The sequence below is a fragment of the Juglans regia genome, chromosome 4 (assembly GCF_001411555.2).
Source record: "Juglans regia cultivar Chandler chromosome 4, Walnut 2.0, whole genome shotgun sequence".
Lineage (NCBI taxonomy): Eukaryota > Viridiplantae > Streptophyta > Magnoliopsida > Fagales > Juglandaceae > Juglans > Juglans regia.
In genome coordinates this window covers 12,230,347-12,253,054 of record NC_049904.1, presented here as the reverse complement: position 1 = coordinate 12,253,054, position 22,708 = coordinate 12,230,347, and the positions used below count along the sequence as shown (strand labels likewise).

The 22,708-nt window shown below is 36.7% G+C and overlaps 2 long non-coding RNA genes across 2 annotated transcripts; both read left to right on the top strand.

Moving 5' to 3' along the window:
* Positions 1–5,596: 5,596 nt before the first annotated feature.
* Positions 5,597–18,043, top strand: LOC108992571. The gene is made up of 3 exons (XR_001996353.1): positions 5,597–5,609; positions 15,033–15,039; positions 17,863–18,043. It is a non-coding gene; the product is annotated as an uncharacterized LOC108992571 (long non-coding RNA).
* Positions 10,956–12,635, top strand: LOC108992573. The gene is made up of 3 exons (XR_001996354.2): positions 10,956–11,024; positions 11,589–11,723; positions 12,578–12,635. It is a non-coding gene; the product is annotated as an uncharacterized LOC108992573 (long non-coding RNA).
* Positions 18,044–22,708: the final 4,665 nt, after the last annotated feature.

The following is a 22,708-nucleotide window of genomic DNA, read 5'->3' as shown; positions in this document are numbered from 1 at the left end:
AAATTAACGAGATTTTATGGAATTCGTTAGATTACTATTGTCTTATTTTTGTGAAATTTATTTGTGACTAAAAATATTTTCCAACAATATAGGTTTGAGGAGCCTGGCTATGTTGTAGCACGAATTATAGGCTATAATATATATATATATATATATATATATTATTAAATATAAACATATATATCTTTTTTCATTCCAGATTTTGTCTATGGGAGAATATAAAGGAGAGCATACCAGTTAAATTACAAGTCATCCAATAATAGTAGAGCAATTTTAATTGATTATGATATACTAGTGTTTTTATGCACAAATATGAAATAATAGTTATATCATGGTATTTGTCTACCTTGCTTGCTTATATATAAAAAAAAGAAAAATGTTATTTGTACTTAAGATAAATTTATAAAAAATTTACTTCTCTACATGTCAATCATTAATATGCTAGAAATTATGAAATTTGAAATTCAAAATTTGAATTTAAAAACAAAATTAACAAAATGTGATGGTTGTTTAGACTGTGTGGACGAGAAGGATAAAATGTTTGTTTGCCAAGTTAACGAGGACTGGCAGAGCGAGTTACCCCGCTCAAATGGGACAACTATATATAAGTTATCGATGCTAGCTGTCCCATTAATATATATATATATATATATATATATATATATATATAATATAGAGTAATGATACCTTACACCTTATTTACTACTGTTTTACTAACAAGCTATTTTACCCCTTTAATTTACTCTTTAAATCTTGATTAAAAATCTCAAAATATCAACTTGTTGCATAATTTAAAAAAAAAAATTAATTAACCAACGTTATCATATAAATTAATTAAAAAGTAAATTTAATTTTATAAAAATTGTACTGGGGCATGCTGTTTGAATTACCCGATATGCACTTGTAGGAAATTTCATGTCAAGGACTTGTACACCCCTGAAATTAGTCAGGATGATGTTCTTGAATACTCAGTGCCAATAAAATATATATATATATTGAAAATGAATGTCATTAAAACCAGTGATCTAACGGTTTGTAGTATTGTTGAAGTCGTGTTATCTATTATTGAGAAAATTGTAACAGAAAGAAGCGCACCACTGTAGACTGTAGTTGGAAAAACATTGGAAGACTCCATTGCCTAATCTTTAGTAGGAGTGAGAATTCCATATTTTTAGAAAAATTGTAACCCTCCAAATGAAGAGATGATGGTGGGACGTGTAGATACTTGGAACCTTGAAGGTGGTAGTTGGGTTATCAACCATTCAAAGAGAGAGAAAACTAAAAAAAACTTGAGGAAAATAATACAGGGGAAGGGAGGAGAAGGAAGGAGTAGGGGTGCTACCCGCCCCTACGGGGCGGGGCCACCCCTTCCTCGCCCCTCGCCCCTGCATGGGCGGGGGTGGGAATTTTTTCCCGTACCCTGCCCCCGTCTATGCAAGGGCAGGGTACCCCGCCCGCTTGCCCGGGTGCGGGGTGGACTTCCATCCGTTCGCCTCCCCTATTGAGCCTTCGGCCCAGTTCAGTTATCTAGGACCTAAATGGCTCAGAATCTATTTTTGGGCCACTTTGGGCCGAGAATCCATTTTGGGCCACTTTGGATCCATAATTTAACCAAAACAAATAAATATATTTAAAAATTGAAAACAATATATATATAGAACTATTAACTATATACTAAGTTTCAACTATTAACTAATTAAGTAATAATCATTACTAATGCACTAAACTATTACAATTTACAATTATATAAATTAAGAGAACTAATAAACTATTACAATATTACAAACTTCTCTAAAAATATTAAATATTACAAATTATACTATTAACTATTTTAGCAACATTACAATTAATTATAAATTAACAAAATCATAACTTTTCAATTTGATCAATTTGGGGTGGCGACGTGGTGGTGAATTCACTGAGTGGTGAATTGTGTCGAATGCTGTGAGACTGAAAATCAAAATCATTAAAGTTAATAAGTTATAAAACTTGAAATATTAAGAAGTTAAAAATAAAACCAATTAAAATTATAAAGTTATAAAGATGAAATAAAAATTAAAAAAATTAAAATACAAAATATTAAAAGTACTAACCAATATAAGATTGGGATTGGAGCATTGGAATTTGGGATAAAGATGAGGCAGATGAGCATAGATCGGTCATTAGGATTCATCATATGTATATTGAGAATATAAAAGCTAAAAAACATACAAGCAAAATAATTAGATATTAAAATATTATATAAAATTATAAATGCAAAAAATAATTAAGGAATAAATTGTGCAAACCATGGCAATGGTGGGTCCAATACACACAAAGTCATACTGCATAGGAAGTAGTCGTAGACGCCGTCTCATATATCACTATAACAATTAAATTTGAAATGAAATTAATGAATATCAATTAAATGAAAATAAATAAATTAAAATTAGACATTAGAAAATGAAATTAAAATAAATATCAGATCCATGCTAATCACCACCCTCCTTCTCGACGTCGGCCTCCTCATACTCAAGAACATCTAGAACATGAATTGGAGTTTCCTTGATCCAATTTTGCGTGCAAATCAAATCCTCTACAACGGTAGGAGCTAATGAATTCCAAAATGAATCCAATACACGCTCTCCGGTACTAAAGGTTGACTCTGAAACTACGGTGCTAATAGGGATGGCCAAAAGACTGCGACCTATCTCTCTAAGGACGAGATATTTCACGACATTCACCTTCTACCAACTTAATATATCGAAAATCTCGTGAAAATGGTAGAAGCTCTATTGCTAAGTATCTGTCTATCTCTGACGGAGCCTCTAACCCCAATATTACCAACCTGCTGGACGGTAAACTTATCAAATAAATTTTTTTTTTTTTATAAGTAAACAAGTATTATTAATTCAAGAATGGGCAACAACTGCCAAATACAAAAGTCATTATGCCCTATCTACGTAGAAAACTCATCAAATAATCTACTAAGGGTTTCCCCAACCCTTGCTGCAATAAGTTCCGCTCATACTTGCCCATACGCAAGATCCAATCCAAATACCATGTCATCTATCTTAAACCTCGGGTCAAAGACGACATCTACATATAACAAAATATTAGCCCTAGTGAAATTTCTCCAACACTTGCCGTACTTTGTCATCATAACCAATGACATCTCCTGCAGCCTAATGTGACCACTTGCGACCATACCATCTAATTCTTTTTTAACTCTACATATTTGTTGACTAAATTGATGGGATGTAGGGTACAAAGTTCCAGATAACGTCGTGGTGATCTTGTAGAAAAACCTAAAAAACTCTACAAAAATATATACAATTTCCTAATCATCATTTATGGGTTTCCCCAATTCCCCGTGATCATTAAAATATTTAACATATTAGTTGTCTTCGTTACTCAATAATGTAAATGCCAGCTTATATTCTTGGGCCACCTCCAACATAAAAAATATTGAATTCTATCATGTAAATATATCAGTACAAAGATCTTTCTTGGATGTTAGGCCTGCAAACCACCCCTAGGAAGGAGTAGACCCGCTCACGAGATAGGGAAGGTTTTTCTTGATGGGTTTTGAGGGACAATATAAGTATTCAAAAGAGGTAGAGAGGGGAGGTAAAATTTGTCAGAATTCTTCAATTAAATAATTAGAAATCCTATATCTCCACCAATAATAGTTAAACATATCACTTAACCGGTCCGTGTGTCACATTTCTATAATATTAAAAAAAAGTCACAAAATTACTTAAAAAAGAAAATGATACTATGCTCTATGATTTTGCCCCCACATTTTTACTATTCATGTATTTAATTTTTTTTGCTTAATGATGAAGGAAGTGACTATTAGTACATTGACGTATTTTTTTATTTTTAAAAAATATTTAAAGATATTTAAAAAATATATAAAAAAAAGACATTTGGCTTAGGAGCACGCCCAACGGTCACCGCTGGGAGGCATAGTAGCAGCCCCTTCACTTAAAATCCTAAAATAAAGTAAAAAAAAATAAATTCGAATAAAAACATAAAAAATTAAAAAAACTTGAAAACCAAAAAATAAAAAAAATAAAAATCACTAGAAACATCATACTCAAAACAAAAACTAAAATGTAAGGTAGAAAATAAAAAACAAAGACAATTAATTCTTTGAACATTATTTTAAGAAATAAAAAATAATATAAAATTTGGAAAAAGAGAGTCGGGTTGGCAGTAGGCCTACAACCCGAACTGAAACAGGCGGGTTTATGCCCGACCTGACCCGAAACAACTCCAGTTAAGGGACAACCCGATCCGAACCGACCCGATCAAAATAAAACCGGGTCGAACCCGTATGACCCGACCGGGTCTTTCACTGTGAAAGAGGAGAAGAGGGGGACTTGATGGAAGTGTTTGAAGACGAATCCATGGGACCAATGAACCTCTGGTTATTTTCCCTTAATGAGCAGATGGTTTACTTTGAACCTGATTTCATAATGATCAACCTCCCATATGTATTGAAACATATAAACTAGTATTGGATCTTAGGAAATGCCGAGATCTTACCATCGAACTCGTTCACCGAATCGCCACGCACCGCCAGAGGTCGTCCCCACCCGAAGTCATTTTCGTACATGGGGAATCTCGGGTAACTCCCCATCCGTCGGAGTTCCCCAACGGGAACAACTTCGGCTCACTCTCCCAATCCGCTACTCCCCGACAGACCATGGAGTCATCGTGCGCAACCACGTTTCGGAGCAGAAGATCGGCACACCTTGCAGATCCCAGGACAGAAGCTCGCTGGCCGCAGCACCAAACAATCTCCACCCAGTTTAGTGCTTTTGAACATTTAAGTGCTTTTGAGAAACAAAACAAAGAGTAAATATAAAATAGAAGATGAGAACACAACGAGGAACTCGACGAGGAAGAATAGAACCCCTCCAATAGTTGAGCAAAAGAGAGAAAGTAAGAGAGACTAGTAACCTGGGCCAGGAAAGTAGCAGCAGAGGGGAGAACACGACGAGGAACACGAAGACTAGGGTTTCGCAGTGGAGAAGAGACTGCCCAAAATCGGTTTCGATGGATTCGACTGATCCAACTTTATAAACCCGTTTTTAAGTTTTAACCCGATGAACCCGACTTTTGTCGGGTGGGCCTAGTCAGGTCGCGCGGGTTGAGCGGCCCATCGGGCTTCTTGCACAGGCCTAGTTGGTAGATCCAAGAGTAAATGGACATCAAATAATAAATTTCTTTACATGCCGCATTGCTAACATATCAATTTAAGAAAATATAAACAATTGGGGGTGATTTAATACTTGGAAATCATTATAAGATTTAATTGCAAAATCAATACTTAAGAGTTTTTATGTTTTCGAAACTCGAGTCCTTAGTTTACAACTTTTGTAAAATTGATCTTAACTTTAAAAAACTCGCAATTAAGTCATCTATTAATTTGTTGTTAGGAAAATAATTGTCGGATTAACACGTGACACCTATACCACGTGTCAACCTTTGGCCGCCATGAAGAATATCGCTACCCCTGCCTAGGCAGGTCGAGGTGCAGGAAGGGCTGATGCATCAAGTATTTTTGTTTTTATTGACATGCTAACTTGGTTCATTGACTTCGTGAAACCTAAGGTCTTGTCTCTCTCTCAATATCTGTTAATGTGTGTTTTGTAGCCACTAGCTGCGATGGTGCTCCGGGTACCTGCAGGGTGGAAGAAAGGGTGGATGGGTGCGAACGTGTCACCTCCGATGCCAAACTCAAAATCTCTAAGAAAAAACAGAGGAAAGAAAAGTGTCCAAAAAAGTCAGCCACAATGATCGAGTGTGTAACCTCCTTGTTGCTAGCCTTTCCTTCCTCGTAGGGGTCCTGTCCACTCAGATTGCCGTACGGTCACATTCAATGCTCTAGCCCCTTGTTGGCAACTGGATCTTCTGTTAAGATTCCCCACTGGTGTGCCATGATGGCACATTTAATGCGGAATGTCCCCTTCATGTGTGATTCAGGTGGGGCCCCACTCGCATCTGCTATGACCCTGGCCTCCCTTGCAGAAGGTTAGGCTAGAATAGGCACACTTATACCTCAGGCTCAGAGGCTTTACGACCTTAGGCCCGAGGTAAGAATGGGGAGAAATATCATTTTCAGTTACCCAACCAATTCCTGCAGTGTCAACGGTGGGAATTATGTATCATTTTTTTGTCCTATACATCTCCAACCTCCCTCGCGACACTTGTTCGCAACTGCCCACGCTCCCACATATGGGATAATGTGCATACTATCGTCCATCACGTCCAATAGTGCAACGGGAATTATGGGTCTTGCCGCTGGTTCCCACTATCTCTGACACTAGCCGTTTTCGTATCGAAATTTGTCCAATTAGCTCAATAGTCCCCTTTATATTCCAAGCCCAAATCATCGACTCTTCCCCTTCTACCAGTTCAGTGTTCTCTCTTCCTCACTCGCACTTACCCGTCTTCCTGCATAGCTCAACGCCTAAGAGGATGGCCCCCAAAGGTGCTTCCCGTTTCCCCTGATGCCTCGTAGTATTTCGAAGGGTACCATTGGTTTGCATCTACTTCTTAGGCATACATCGACGCCGTGCCCAACTCATTTGGGATATCCGATTGTATTAGCCTAGAGATATCGAGGCCTAGGTAGGGAGTCATGGACTCAGGGATTCATCGAGAATGTGGCTCTCTTTTCCATGATGTTCTCAAACAAATTGCGACTCCCTTTCTGCCGTCCCGTTCAGGATGCTTTAGACTTCATCGGATTGGCTCTAGTGCAACTCCATCCCAACGCTTGGAGGATACTGATTTCCTGTTGTGTGGTTTGGCGCAAAGTATTGTAGGATTTGTGATGCCCCCAAACCCCTACTTGATATGCAACCCAATGTTACATACTCCTATTCATGACAGTTAATATGCAATACATATTGGAATGCAACTAGGAGTATGCAATAATCGTAACGAAATAAGGGTGAAAACTATAACTAATGCCATAATGAACTAAAACATCCCAATAGCATTAATATTCATCATGAGTTCAAATGATAAGGTAGCATATCCTCAATACAAAATAATTAAATATTAAGTCTCCATGATTCGATCAATTCCTTCATACGCTCTAAGATACGAAGGATTAGAGTTATGAACATCAAAATAAGATCTAATCTTCGATTGAGGTCTGACTTTTCTTCAATCAATCGGATCCACTGGTCCATCCTGTTCGTCCTTGTCTGGTCCTAATACAACTTCTGTCATCTTAAGATGAATGATAGTGGGTCCACAAAGGGTCAGATTTACTTGAAATCTCAGTAAGTGATAAATGATAAATATGAACTGCATGCTATGCTAAAAGCAGTATTTGTCTCCCATCCAGATTCCTCAACTTTTTCAAAAAAACTTGGAGGCACATTTTCTTACAGAGAAAAATTTTCAATTCAACTTTCAAAAACATAACAAGTCATTAGGAAGAGCCACTACAAGGTCCTTGAGTGCAAAGGAACCCTCTCCCCTTTAGGGGTCTCGACCGAGAGCCCATAAGCTCTCTAACTTCCTCTTTTCCTCGGGTAAGTACTTCTGCTAGATTCTCCGAAAGTGCCACGATCGAGTGGGTTGGAACAGAACCCCCCTGCGGAGACACGGGAAGGCAGTGCCATCGCTCAAAGGGTGCACTCCAAAACTCTTCCAAGCCACAGATGCTGTGGCAATCAGAGCAAGGCCTTTTCTGTTCCCACTTCAAGAGAGAAAGGGGAGGCCTCTTCCTACTGGGGCCGTGAGCTGCACCCTGAATTTTGGACAACGGCCAACCAATAAAGCGAGATCGGTTTGGAGACATGAGAAAATGATCTATGTTCTCTCGAGTAAGGAGAGCGTTGGTCATGACCCCATTTGAGTTCACTCTAACCTAGGAACAAACAAATTCTAGACGGCCGAGTTCTCACTGGGAAAGGGTAACGTCTAAAGAATTGCAATAGGAATATGCCTTAATATGGCTTGAATTGAAAACTTGTCGTGCCCCGCTTCACCCACAGGAAACTCCCAACCAGCACTGAAAAGAAAGACTTCTTGCTCCATTCTTTGATATGCGAAAGGCGAGACTCTAGCTGCACTACCTTACTACTCATCTAAACATGGAAGCTATACAGGTTGCCTGGGTGCAGCCGAATACTGATGGGCCATTCGGTTCGGGTACTCGTCGTTCGTTGGTTCCAAGGCTAGAGGCCATGCCATGCAGCATGACAATAGGATTCTTCATGCGTTCGGTAGGAGTTGAGTGGGAGTCAACCCTAGAAAGTCCAAAACCTCCCCGACCGGGCAACAAAAGGGGAACCACACAAAACATGCCCCATACATGCCTTGCATAAAATTAAGGTCCGCCATAGTGGTAGTGCTGGACCAAAGATTCCCAGTGAACCATTTGATATCAGCAAAACCAGCATCGCTAGTCTCACTGGAAACTGCGAGGCTAGGGTGAGGACTGTAACCATGGGCTTCACCCCGAGCTCCTCCACGAGTGGTACCATGGGAAGCCATAGAAGAATAAGGGAACTGGGATGATGAAGATACTGAAGCGATAACGATAGATGGCAAGAGGGTAAGAAAGGGACGTCAAGGGTACGAAACAGGGACTACAACTCTTTAAAGAATAAAGCCACGGTTAGGTTTCCTGCAGTCCTACCTCAGAATGACGCATGTCTGATCGAAAAAACAATTTCCGAAAGGTGTGACACTTGACAGAATGTGGGGAAGTGGAACCAACGAAGCTGTACGATCCTGGGAAAAATCATCTTAATAGTGGCAAAAATGAAAAAAGAAAATAAAAGAAAAAATCCCCATCACGAGCTCGATGAGAATTTCTGGGGAAGTTGGTGAGGGCAAAAACTGCCAAAAAGGTTTGAAGGAGGCCTCAAAGTGGATTCTCTAGGCTCAACCTAGTAAATAGGGAGGGCCAAACACATTAAAGCCTATTGCCCACATTTTAGCATTTGAACCCCAAAGTGACTGAGATTTGTCCCCTTCACCCAACGTGAGTTTGGTCATGAAACGTACACAAGATGACCCGCTAAGTGGATGTGCCCCTGATTGGGGAAGCTTACCGATATCCATGTCGTATTAAATTCCCTGATATGCATAATCGGAAGACATGCCCGTATCAGGATGAGCACGCAAAAAAGGTGATCGGGTTATCTCATTAAGTGCAGCAGCATGGCCCATTAGGAAATGGGGAGGGGCAGTTAGGCCATTGAAGGAGTACGACTACCAGATGCCGAAGGGAGAATATAAGTAAGAAAAGGAAGAGGCACCAGAGTTACGTTCAATCACCCTTTTCCAAGCTAGTCGTAAAATACATTTCCCTAATTGACTTGGGCATCCGAGGCTCCCCTTGGCCAATGGGAGCAGACTGCGCTCAGGCATCTCATCTTATTAGGTCATGTTTTCACGACGATGGGAACTCTATTCTAGGTGTGCGTAAAACGTCATCAACAACAAATTATTTTTGTCATCTTTAAATGTCTAGGGCAGGTTTGGTAACTAAAACAAAACACAAAATTCTCATCTCATCTCATTTTATCATTACACCTTTTTCAAATCTCTATACAAAATATAATAAACAATTCAACTTTTTCAAATCCCAATACGCCTTTTTCAAATCCCAAAACAATAATAATATTAAAACATAATATTTTAAACTTCAAAACAAAACACAAAATTCTCATCTCACCCCCCAAACCTACCCCAAGTCTCTAGACACTAGAATTTGTACAAAAATAGTTTTGCCTGACTGAGCTTAAAAATCAAACTCAAATACAGTCAATGATCTCTCTTCATTTTGACAAAAAACATGATGCCAAACGGATCCAAAATCATTAATATTAACCTCAAATCAAATTGACCAAGATCTTCTGGCTAGCTATTGTTAACCACCTTATGCTGGGTTAATATGATCTTATTTCTTTCCATCATGAGTGGAGGCGACGAATTTGTTATGTGAATTCTCTGATTTTTAAATATTCCTATTACTAAGAAAGAAAGAAAGAAAGAAGAAAATAAAAGAGAAACAAATTAGATGAAATACAGCTTGACTTTCGGGAATTCTTAAGTTTTTCGAAGACTACACTACTATTACTAATTTAAATTGACATTATTCTGTTAAAAATTATTCTTAGTGTATGGAATAATAATCATATATAGAAATGAAAGTCTAAGAAATTAACCAATTTATAGTAGAATAATAACTTTATTATTATCATTTTTCATACTTACATTCCACTCAATTAATAACTGAAGTAATTGCATTAATTATAAATTAATGGAGAATATCTGTTGTGTCTCTGCATTTATAATTCGATGCATTATGAGGCACGTACAGCATGCCTGCCACTTTGCATTTCTCCTTCAAAATTTTCATTGTGTATAAATTTGTAAAATGTAAAATAAATAGGTGAATACGGCCAATTGTATCTCTGCATTTAATACATAATCTAGGAGAGGCCAAGCTTTCTCCATAATTGGTAGAAAAATAAAGGTTTGATTTTCATGGTTGTTATTTCTAGTGGCCCCCACCACACTAGCAAATTAAGTAAGGCTAGCAATCTTACCTAAAATATTAATTTTTTTTGTCATCCTACAATTTAATGTGCATGCCTTTTAGTCGGAAGTTTGTGAAACCTCATAAACTATTTACCAACTTTAAGAGTCTCAGTCAAAATAAATAGATTCAGACAATCCAGAACCTTAAATTACCTCGCCACCTCATCAACAAGCACATGGCTTCCAAGCACGTTTCTTCATGTACAAAGATTATTATAAATAGATGGAAATGTACATGAATGAAGGCCACTCCCATTTCTCTCTCGCAAGCTCTCTCTCTCGCAAGCTTTTTCTCTAGGGTCGCAATGATGCTCCTTTTTGAGATCAAGGCTCATGAAAATAACATAGAAGCAGAGACGCAGATCCTTGTGCCATTGGCATGGGGATGTCAGAAGGGTTGTTACATCGAAAGGGGGCAACATAGTTTCCTCATGCAATTCGAAAGAATGGATCATGAGGTAAATTAGATAGCTAGGTTTCCCCTACTTTTCAATGCTTTGAAAAATGCTTTTATATTAAGTGTGGAGCTTTAAGCACAGAAGCTCTCTCTCTATCTTTTCAAGAAGAGTTTCATGGTTTTGAAAATATTTTTGGTACCCTTTATTCATCATCTTCCAAAATCTATATCAAATGCTGCGAAACAAGCAACTTTAGCTTAAGGGTAATCTAAAGTTGCAGGCATGCACAAGGGAAGTGGTAGTTCTCAGTTTACATGAAAACAGATAAATAATCTGATACATGATATTCCATGATATCATTAATGATCAATATGTAATTCTTCAAAGTTCATATATAGTTTCTAAGATTACTATTATTTTTAAAAATTAAGTAATTATAATAAAGTAATCGCTCATGTTTATTGCTTGCATGCGTTGTCCTAAAACACTGCAACTATAAATTATTTTTGTTAGCACACATATAAGAGATGATTGTGGAAAGTTGATCAAACATGTCTTTTTTTGTAGTACGTTTTTATCAGGGGCTTTTCACTTTACAAGTTTCATGGATCTAAATTTTGACAGCACTACGAAACACAACCATTAATCTTTACGGTTGTTCAGGCGCCGAAGCTAGATTTGAGTCACATGTGGAATCCACCGATTTCAAAGTTGATGGAGTGCTTAGAAAATTCCAGAACATACATCCGGAGAGATACGGTAATGTTTCTCTCCCTTTGCCTAACTTTTCATATGCTCTGTTTGGAATGAAGTATTGTTTTTGAAGCTGGAAGTATATTTGTTTTACATAATGCTACAGTAATGCCAAGAGTTAATTAACCATTTGCTTTTCAATGCTAATGACGAAGTCGGATTTGACATTATCTATTAGGATTGGATTATCGTTATTAATCATTTACCGTTAACAGAATCACTTAATAACGGGTGAACATCACATTCTTTTACCTGAAACTTTGGTATTACTCCCTATTGTAAGAGTGAATACTATAAAAAAGGAGGATAAAAGAAAGAAAACGTAGCAAGAAACCAAAATTAGGGAAAAAAGGGTTAAGAAAATTAATTAATAGTTTCTAGTAAGAGGGTTATTAGGCATACAATACAATTAATATTATTGATAGCTCGGTTCACATATTAATATCAATGGTGTAGAAGGTAACATTTTCATCATGGAATTTGATAGACATAATAACTACGGTTAATTACCGTCTCATATTCTTGCATTAAGAATTATTGTTAAAATACTGTAATTAAGACAAGTTACTTTGCATGCATGGAACGGACATGACGTTCTAAATTTCTAATTATTAGGAAAAGAATTAAAATCCTATTTGGTATCATTTCCAAAATGTTTTATCTGGCTACGAAAAGAAACGTGACTAGTACTGGAGAGGCTTTTTGGGCTCTTCTATATGTATAAGCTCTCTCTTGTTCCACCACCTTCACACAATCTCCCTTTGCTACTGACCTCTCTCTGTGTATGCATGTCATGATGTCATTGATCTCTAATGAGAACAACTCACAAAACTCTAGTAATGAATTGGAAAACATCATAGGGTGGAAGATACAACCCTATATTCCAAATCCAGTACGGGATCAGAGATTTTGGATGCAAAAAGACCTCAACCACAATCAGCTAGTCCAAGTACTCAGAGAAATGATTGTCGTAAGTTCCTTGTTCTCTTCACTTGATCATAGGCTAATTAAGTTTGATGTTGGTGGGACAGAACTAGTACTGCAACATGATGATATATGGATATATATTGTTTTCACAACCCATGCTAACTATATCTCATCTTTTATTTGAAATAGCAATTAACCTTAAAGTTAAAACAAACTTCGGTTGGGCAAACAAGATGGACAAGATGGACAAGATGGACAAGACAATAGCGATAGGGAATTTCACAGAGATGGACAAGACAATGCACTAATGGTAGATTCGACCTGGTAATTATGTTCACTTCTTATTTTGATAATACTAACTTCTATTGGCTTGTCTTAACTCTAAAGCAAAACAAGTTATTAATGAAACCAATTCAAATGTGTAAATCTAAAATCTAATGGTACCTATTTACCGTGAAAATGATCATAACTATAAAGTTAATTTTGGTAAGTTATATGTACATATACATATATACATGATTATGGAATCTGCCGTGCATGCAGTATTACCATCATGAAAAGGCACGAAGAACATTTCAGTCGACAATTAAGGTTGTCAGTTTTCTACTCTACGAGGTTAACCCAGATAAACTGTAGAAGGCAAACAAGGGAGCATTAGAAGGAGATAATTCTGAGTTGGGGTTACACAACTTTGCCACTATATATCCTTTTGGCTCAACTCTTTTCCACTTATTGGTTCTTATCATCAATGAGAGAATACAATGTAAAGGAAACTAAAAATAAGGCACTGTTTTTATTTTTATTTTTTCTGGATAGGAAACATAGTCCATAGTAAGTAACTAACAACAACGTAGTTACCTTTTGGGATAGTTTCTTCCATGTTAAAGTAATTAAGCAAATTTTTATATGTTGCATCAAAAAATTCCTCAACCGTTTTTCTTTTTGTGGCTTGTTCCTTAGACTCCGATGAGAACAATGTATATTTATTTGCTTCACTTCCATGGTTCAAGCTACTATTTGTAGAGCCGATAATTTTTTCATATGAAACCGCTAAGAAGTGCTCCACTGTTTCGGTTGTATATCCTTCATGAACTTTGGGGGAGAAACATTTATTCTCTTTATGTGATTTACCATTGCTTTTAGAAACTAGAGATGTCCACTTTCTTTTTAGTCTTTTCCTCCTATATTCATATTTATGTGCCTAAAAAGAGGTATGTCCCATCAGTAGAATTTACAATCGCTATCGAATACTTTACTATATAATATATATATTCGAGGCACATAAATATGAATGTAGGAGGAAAATGCTAAAAAGAAAGTGGATATCTCCGGTTTCTAAAAGCAATTGTAAATTATATAAAGAGAATAAATGTTTATCATCCAAGGTTGATGAAGGATATAAAACCGAAACAGTGGAGCACTTCTTAGCAGTTTCATATGAAAAATTTATCGGCTCTACAAATAGTAGCTTGAACCATGGAAGTGAAGTAAAAAAGTATGCATTGTTCTCATCGGAGTCTAAGAAGCAAGCCACACAAAGAAAAACAGTTAAGGAATTTTTTGATGCAACATAAAAAAATTTGCTTAATTACTTTAACATGGAAAAACTATCCCAAAAGGTAACCACGTTGTCGTTAGTTACTTACTATGGACTATGTTTCCTATCTGGAAAAAAAATAAAATAAAAACAATGCCTTATTATTAGTTTCCCTTTACATTGTATTCTCTCATTGATGATAGGAACCAAGAAGTGGAAGAGAGTTGAGCCAAAAGGAGAGGGGCAAAATTGTGTAACCCCAACCCAAGATTCTATTTCAACTCCACTGATTGCAGGAACCAAGAAGAGGAGGAAAGTTGAGCCAAAAGAAAAAGGGCAAAGAAGAGTAGCCCCAAACCAAGATTTTATTTCGACTTGACTGATTGGAAGAACCAAGAAGACGAGTGCTGAGTCAAAAGGACAAGGACAAAGTAATGTAGCCTTAGCCCAAGGTTCTAATTCAGATCCACTCATTACAAGAACAAAGAAGAGGAGCGTGAAGCCAAAAGGACAAGGGCATATCAGTGTAGCCCAAGCCCAAGGTTCTATTTTAGCTTCACTAATTGAAGGAACCAAGAAGATGAGTATTGAGCCACAAGGAGAGGGGCAAAGCAGTGTAACCCTAGCCCAAGACTCCATTTTGGCTGATGCTATACTAGAGCCAAAATGTAACTACATCGTTACTAATTACATTATGTAGATAGTAAAAGTAATGTTTGGTGTTTCTCTATATCATTTACTCTCATTAATTGCAGGAAATAATAAGGGTAGTAGAGTATCCAAATCTAGAAGAATGTCAAACCAGTGTAATCTTGTTCCAAAATTCTATTTTGGCTAACCTTATACTAAAGCCAAAAGGTTAATTATATCATTGCTAATTACATGATGGAGATAGCGAAAGTGGTGTTTCTCTGCATTGTTTACTCTCACCAATTGTAGGAAATTACATAGTGATAATGGAGAATCCACCCAATCTAGAAGAACGGGAAAGCAATGTAATGCTTTTCAAAGATTGTATTTCACCTTCACTAATAGCAGGAACCTTGGGGCTGAGATTTGAGCCAACAGGAGATGGGCAAAGCAGTGTAGCTCCAGCCTAAGATTTTATTTTAGCAAATTCTATACTGAAAGTTAACTGCATGGTTCCTAATTACACGATAAATATAGTAAAAATAGTATTTGGTGTTTCTTCAACTATTTACTCTCATTGATTGCGAGAAACAATAAGGGGGTTATTGAGACGATAAGTATAGAAGAATGGAAAAGAGGTGTAGTCCAATTCGTAAATTTTACAGGCAATCCTATACATGATCAAGCTAGACTTGTAGAAGAGAAAGACGTCATTGCTGGATGCATCATCTTCAAATTTAGAAAATATCATCCATATTTACTCTACATTAAATTAGTTAAATTGTTTTCATCCAAATTATAAACTACAGCAAATCCATTCTTCTTTTCAAATATGAAAAGAACTATAGCAAGTCTAAAAGTATTTTTTAATATTATTATATTATAGATTGTTAGATTGTGAAAATAAAAATAAATATGATTTGTTGGAGGTTATTAAAGATTATGAAAATAAAATAAAAATTAATAAAATAATATAAATAATAAAAAATAATAATATTTTATTATTATAGAGAGTGTGATGACTAATCCAATGTAGACTTTAAGTTTTGAATGATTAGTTAAAAGTGAAAAAGTTACATATTAGTCAAAATTTAAAGAATAAGATAGTCAATCCAATACTAATGCTCTACAACCTTTTTGAACTATAATGAAGAATTTGGTGCGCTCAATAATCTCCCCACAATCTCCAATATAATGAATGTGTATATTTCCATCATAACAATGGCCAAAACGATGGGGGTTTATAAAATCCAAGCCCAGTCTACTAGATGTCGGGAGGTTTATGGCTTTGTTTATGTTTATCACCTATTTTGTGTCTGCAACCGATCATGGGCTTTACTTCTTCGTTTCTGCCTAAAATTTGTTCTATATGTACTTTGTTTTAAAAGTTATTTGGTAATAACTGCTATTTATGGATAGTGATATATTTACAACTCTTATAAATATTTTAAAACTTTTTTATAAACAACGTAACTATACTATTTCATGAAAAATAATCTCAATTTTACAGAACTATCCTCAATTTGAAATAGAGTTGTAAGTTTATCATTTTTCTTTATTTATCCTCTTATTCGATATGGCTATGGAGTGGCAACTATTGATATCTGCAAAATAGAGTTGTAAATTAAAGCTGCAATGCACCTAGCATGCATCTAGTACTATGTAATATTCGTAAGAGATATTTTTTTTTCTTTGAGAAATACTACGTACCAAACTAATAACATCCCAAATGATTCTAAAACATGAAAGTGATACATATCTATGATTACATCACAAGTCCAAAAGATCTGTAATCTCAGAGATACGGGAGAAAGAGCTTCATAAGTACAAGCATAAAACAACTACTAGGATAGTCAATGGAATAACTTGCATAACTCAACTAAGGACGCCAGAATACTATCTATAAATTTGATCATGGAAGTTACGAGCTTCGCATCATGTCGGCACTGTCTATTCGACCTCCACCAATCGTCCAGGCTCCACTCCATCTCTTGATCTTGGCACATCGTCTACCATTAGGGAGAATGGTAGTTGGGACTACAACGGTGAGATTTGAATACAAATTTCAGCAACTTAACAATAAACTAAACATACAGTTTATGGATGCAGGCATGACAATAAAGGCATGAATGCATAATCATAGTCATAAATAAGCATGATGTGACTTAACATTTAACATGGTGTGAACTGAACATGGACTAAACTTGAAACTTGACGTGACATGAACTTGAACGTGAACTGACTTGAACATGTACTTGAGCTTGAATAACATGAACTTGAACGTAACGTAACATGAACTTCAACTTGAATAATATGAGCTTGAACATGAAATATATGAACTTGGAATCTTGTTCAATAAATAGACATGATTAATAAACATGAACATATGGGTGCTACACAGTTCCCTTTGATTTGTGTGTCCCTATTGATTACTGAATCACAATACATGTATCTCCACTAGTTGTGAATGCGTTAACATACATGCCAATTCACAGGTATCTGCACCTTCTGTGGAAAATACGTACATTAGGTCATTTGTTTATCTTCACAGGTACCTGACTTTACGTGATAGAATATATAGTGTAACAGACAAATATTTCATTATAGAATATATAATGTAATAGATTGTCGCTTGGGATTGGACGGTGATTGAAACGCCATAATATACAACACAAGGCAACATACCTCTCGGTACATGACAAATAAGATGCAATGCACCTATGTATACTAGCAGTATGCAATATATCGCAGTGGAATAAGTTATTTAAATGTTGTACTAGAATAAAACTAATATCCCAACTTCTTCATTCATAGCTTTAAATCACACTTCTTAGTAATGAAGTATCTAGCTCCTTGATTACACATACATAACAAGTATTGTCTAAAAAGACCTTAACAAAGAAATCATTAAAGCATCTTTCTAATCTCAGCTATCGCTAAGTAGGTCATGACTAAATCCGTTCTTTTCTCTGGGTTGAGGTCATCCTTAGCCTTCATCATCATCCTGACTCGCTACTCCTGGTCCTGCTAAAGATTCTACCATTCTAAAAGTGGAACAAGTGTTAGAAGTTCGTTCGATTGATTCAATATCGATGAACCTAGAAAAGAGGATTGAGGGTTGGAACGAGCGCATAGCAAAAATTCTTGGAATTCCTTGGGGATTCTTGATTGGTGCTGAGTTAACTATAGTACAAAGTCGTATCTCTTTGGTTAATAAGATCCAAAAAGTTTAGGAATGGTAGTAGAAACTATCATGGTAAGATTTCGAAAATCTCAGTAAGTAAACAAACAACATAAAACAAATAACATAAGCATACAATGGTAAACCATTAGATGAATGCATGGATATGTACTTGACGTAAAATTTGACTTATGCAACTTGGCCTTTTTCAAAAGACATGTAATAAAATCCATAGAATTTTTTAGAAAACATCTTTGACATCATTTCATATATTGTTAATCACGTGGTCCAGAACGTATCATGTCATATAATATCATATCATATCACATGATCTATTTCATGTAGGCTCATTGCCTTCTTATAATACATGGTGGACACATCACGGCTCCCTTATGCACCGTGTGTTCCTACTAGTTACCGCGCCACCAACGGTCCGTACACCGTGGTAAATACATCTTATTCATATTCATTATAACACGATAGTACTTTGTCGAGTTATTTGCCTTAGTCACGTCACCCACTAGAGTTAGGTGCCCTCGCTCCGGCATCTTTTCCAAACAGATTCATCAGAGGCATGCCGACGATTCTTTGTCGACCCAGGCGTTAATACTCAATTCTTAAGCACTCTAGAGTGGACATAGGAGTTCTACCAGGACATTCCCCCGTCGTAGCATTTGAGGTCGTGATAAAACAATTACAGACACTTTTCTTTGAAAAACCTTTTGTTCCCAAATGCATGTGACATGAGACTTAAGACATACTCCTTACACTTGACATGTGACACATGAAATGCTGTGCATGAAATAATCAAGTGTAACATATTCAAATCATGGCATGATAACATAGAACACATGAAATAGTAAAACAACTTCATGAACATAGAAGAACATGAATTGGCCGAAGCTTTCAAGACTTACAAAAGCATGTTGCAAATCATCATCTTAACATAAGAGGAAATCCGAAACATCATAGACCATAGATCATGGCAAAGTCATCATATAAAACTGAAACATTATAATACATGAAATAATCAAGCATAACATATTCAAATCATGGCATGATAACATAGAACACATGAAATAGTAAAACAACTTCATGAACATAGAAGAACATCACTTGACCGAAGCTTTCAAGACTTACAAAAGCATGTTGCAAATTATTATCTTAACATAAGACGAAATCCGAAACATCATAGACCATAGATCATGGCAAATTGATCATATAAAACTGAAACATTATACACATTTGATCATGACATGGTCATCATATGAATCCAAAACATCATACACATTGAAACATGAAACAACAAGCACACACAATAGCAACCAAAGATGCAAAGTTTACACAACATATACTAATATTATCTAAAGTAAGTTGAGGGTCTACTTACAAATGTTTCTTTACTTACAAAGTGTATAATCCTCATGAGATGAAATAAAAGTGTACTAACATTAGAGAGATTCTCAATTGAAACATAAACTTATAAAATCTAGCAAGAGTTTCATTTTAACCCCTTGACGCTAAAACATTGAAAATTAAGTTCTAAACCTTCAACATTGCCATCAAATCCCGAATTTCTCCAAGCTTAACAACTCTGTTTAGTATCCATTCTAGACCTGTTTCCAACCTCACAATATGATTCCTCAGTCGTCTTACCATAGAAAATACATCATTAGAAGAATCCTAAAATCGTTCACTGCACTTGGCCTAATGTCATACTTGAAATTACCTTACCTGAAATTAAGTACTCTATCTAACTCTAGGACAGAACTCCAAAGTGTGTTCATCTTTTTTATTCAAAACATATGACTAAGAGGAAACACCATCCATCCATCAAATGTTTGATCATCAAACCTTAAAAACTGGGACTTTATTTAAGGCATCTTGCTTCCTTTGTACTTGTGATTCTTAAAACATAAAAGCATCTAACGTTCTTCTAAACATGGTCATGATTTGTAACAACCCCGCCCCGGGAAGGGCGGGATTGCTACGCACATACCTGTTCTTTTCTTTTCATTTTTTTTCTTATCTAGTAATATGCGATCAGCATGAAAATAACACACGTGTACTCTAAATTTCTAATTTAATAAAGGGGAACACCTGGTAGACATCCTATCCAAACATTCATCCATAAGAGACTCTCAAAGTCCATCATACGTTCATAAAAACATAACTGTTCTAGTTAGGAAGTGACTACATCCCTACCAAACATACAACATCTATAAACATAACCCATCATCCATGCAAGGTCGAACCAACAGGGAAGACCTTTCTCTCTGCAATAATGCCTTGCTCCTCAGCCTCTTCGACATTACCTGGACGTTTAAAACAAAATAAGTTAAAACATGCTGTTAACTTATTAACCACATAATCTTTTCTTTTGAGAACATGCATGCATAAATATTTGCTAATCGTGACAATGCTTTTATGCATAAACAGTTAAATAATAAGCCATACTTTCATGCATAAATATTTAAGAAATAGGCAATAACTATGCTTTCATGCATAAACATTTTAAGAAATAACTATACTTTCATGTTTTACTTTCTTTGGCCGGTACATACTATTATGTCCCCTATGTTAGGGTTAGCGGTCTTCCTTTGGACCTGGATTCCGCCTGTAGCCACATGTTGGGAATCCCTTTCAGTCAGGGGGTAGCACTAGGTGCACTACCAGTATTACTTACCTGGCATTGCAATATGCCCATTCCTTTGGTACTTTTTTCATTCATGTGGCCGTTACGTATTTTCATACATTAAAACATTCATTCAGTCCTTTCTTTCTTTCATTCATGTCAGTCCTTTCAGTCATTTCTTTTCAGTCTTTTTCATTTAACAGTTCATTCATGGAAGAACATCATTTAAAAGTATGAGCTTAAACATCATCTTTCATGTGATCCATAAAATATCAGTTCATAGGGACATTTTAAAACACTTTCTTCGCATCATTTAAAGCATCAATTCTTAGGGACATTTTAAAACTCATTTAAAGCATCACTTGAAGTATAAGGCATGAGACATTCATTTTGTTTCCTTTGCAATCAAAACATTTTCATCATCGTTCTTATTCCGATGCACATGCATTTTTTTTTATAAGTAAAAATATTGTATATATCAAAAGGGGAAACCAAGTACACTGAATGTATACAAGAAAACACTTTGCCCAAAATGACCCAACAAGCCCCTAATGACCCAAAAGGTCCATAAAAAAACCAACCCAAAGTACATCAGACTTGACCCCAATCCCTTGTTTCCCATAGAACTAAAACTCTACCCGAACACCAACCCCAACACCTTGATTCCCCGTCTTCACAATGTCCTCCCTTTAGACTTCCCTTTAGTTGAACTACTACCCTTAGCGTTGTAGTTGATTGCCGAAAAAGATATTGTAACTCCCTGCTTTTCTTGAAGCTTGATTTGGTTTCAAGTGTGCGGCTTGCCTTGATCGCAGTAATTAGTTTGTTAAATTGGTCTTCACATTCTCCATGTGAAATTTTCATGAACTGTTGAATCTCGTTAACTTTAGGCAGAATCCAATCCGTTATTGGAGGAAGAGAGACCAAGGGAGCCACAATATCCCCATCAAACTGCACTCCTAACTCTAGACATTCCTCTACACAAGGCACCAACGCCAAACCCATTGGTTCTCCAGTAACTCTATTGGTTCTCTCCAATGGTATCGGGGTCTTCATTGGAGATTCTAGGGTGACAGCAAGTCCCTTCACCTCTGGGGTGATAACGGATCCTACATCTCCTTCAGACCTCGGTAGTACACCATTTTCCTTCAACTCTGACTAGGGAACCATAGTTTCTTCAAGGACCAAGGGAGTAATACCGACTATCGATCTATCTTTTGTTACACGAGGCGAATGGCATTCCATTACGGATGTCTCTATGCCAATACCCAATGTAGACCCCACTTCAAATAACCCAGATTTCCTTTTGATCCGCCATACTCTCCTAGATCTGGTTATAGGGACAGGGCCGAATCCGATCTTCCATTTTCCTTTTTCTAAGTTTAAAAGATTCGGGCCTTTCATGTTTCTTACCACCCTGTTGCCTCCAGCTGAAAGCCGGTCTATTTTTGTTGACAGAAAGTTATTGTTGCCTTCAACTCGACATGTTGAGTTTCCATCTACTTTAGAGAATTGTGCATCTCGACAAGTTAGTCCAAAGGCGTGATTGGCATACCCCCCACACTCTGAACCCCTGAAGCATGTCCCATCTTTAGAGAGCTGCATCATAGGATTGCCACGCCACCGAGGATATTCTTGAGTCTTTATGCACCTCCAAGTTCCCCCTCCTTGCCACACCACCTATAGCACCTTGTCCTTCCAAGCCATCACTCCCTCTCTTGCCAAAGGAAAAATGACGTAGCACCTCCCCCATCCTTCTCCAGCCACTGCCCCCCTCTTCAAGAATGAAAATAAAATTTCTCCTCCCCCCACCACCATACTCCTCCACTGCCATATAATGTAGCGAGCATTTGAGCAGCGATGGGCTGTGAAACTGTGTCGACCTTCCCGGACAATGGAGAAAAAATCTTGTTTCTTATCCTTAGTGCATGCTTTTATGGCGTTGGCCAGCCACTGTATTGTTGTCGAACCCAGAACCAACTTAGATATCACCCCTCAACTCCTTTCAGTAATGGCCAACATGCTCCCCTCATTCACCAGTGTAAAGGATTTAGATTCTATGACCAACTCCATAGAAGAAC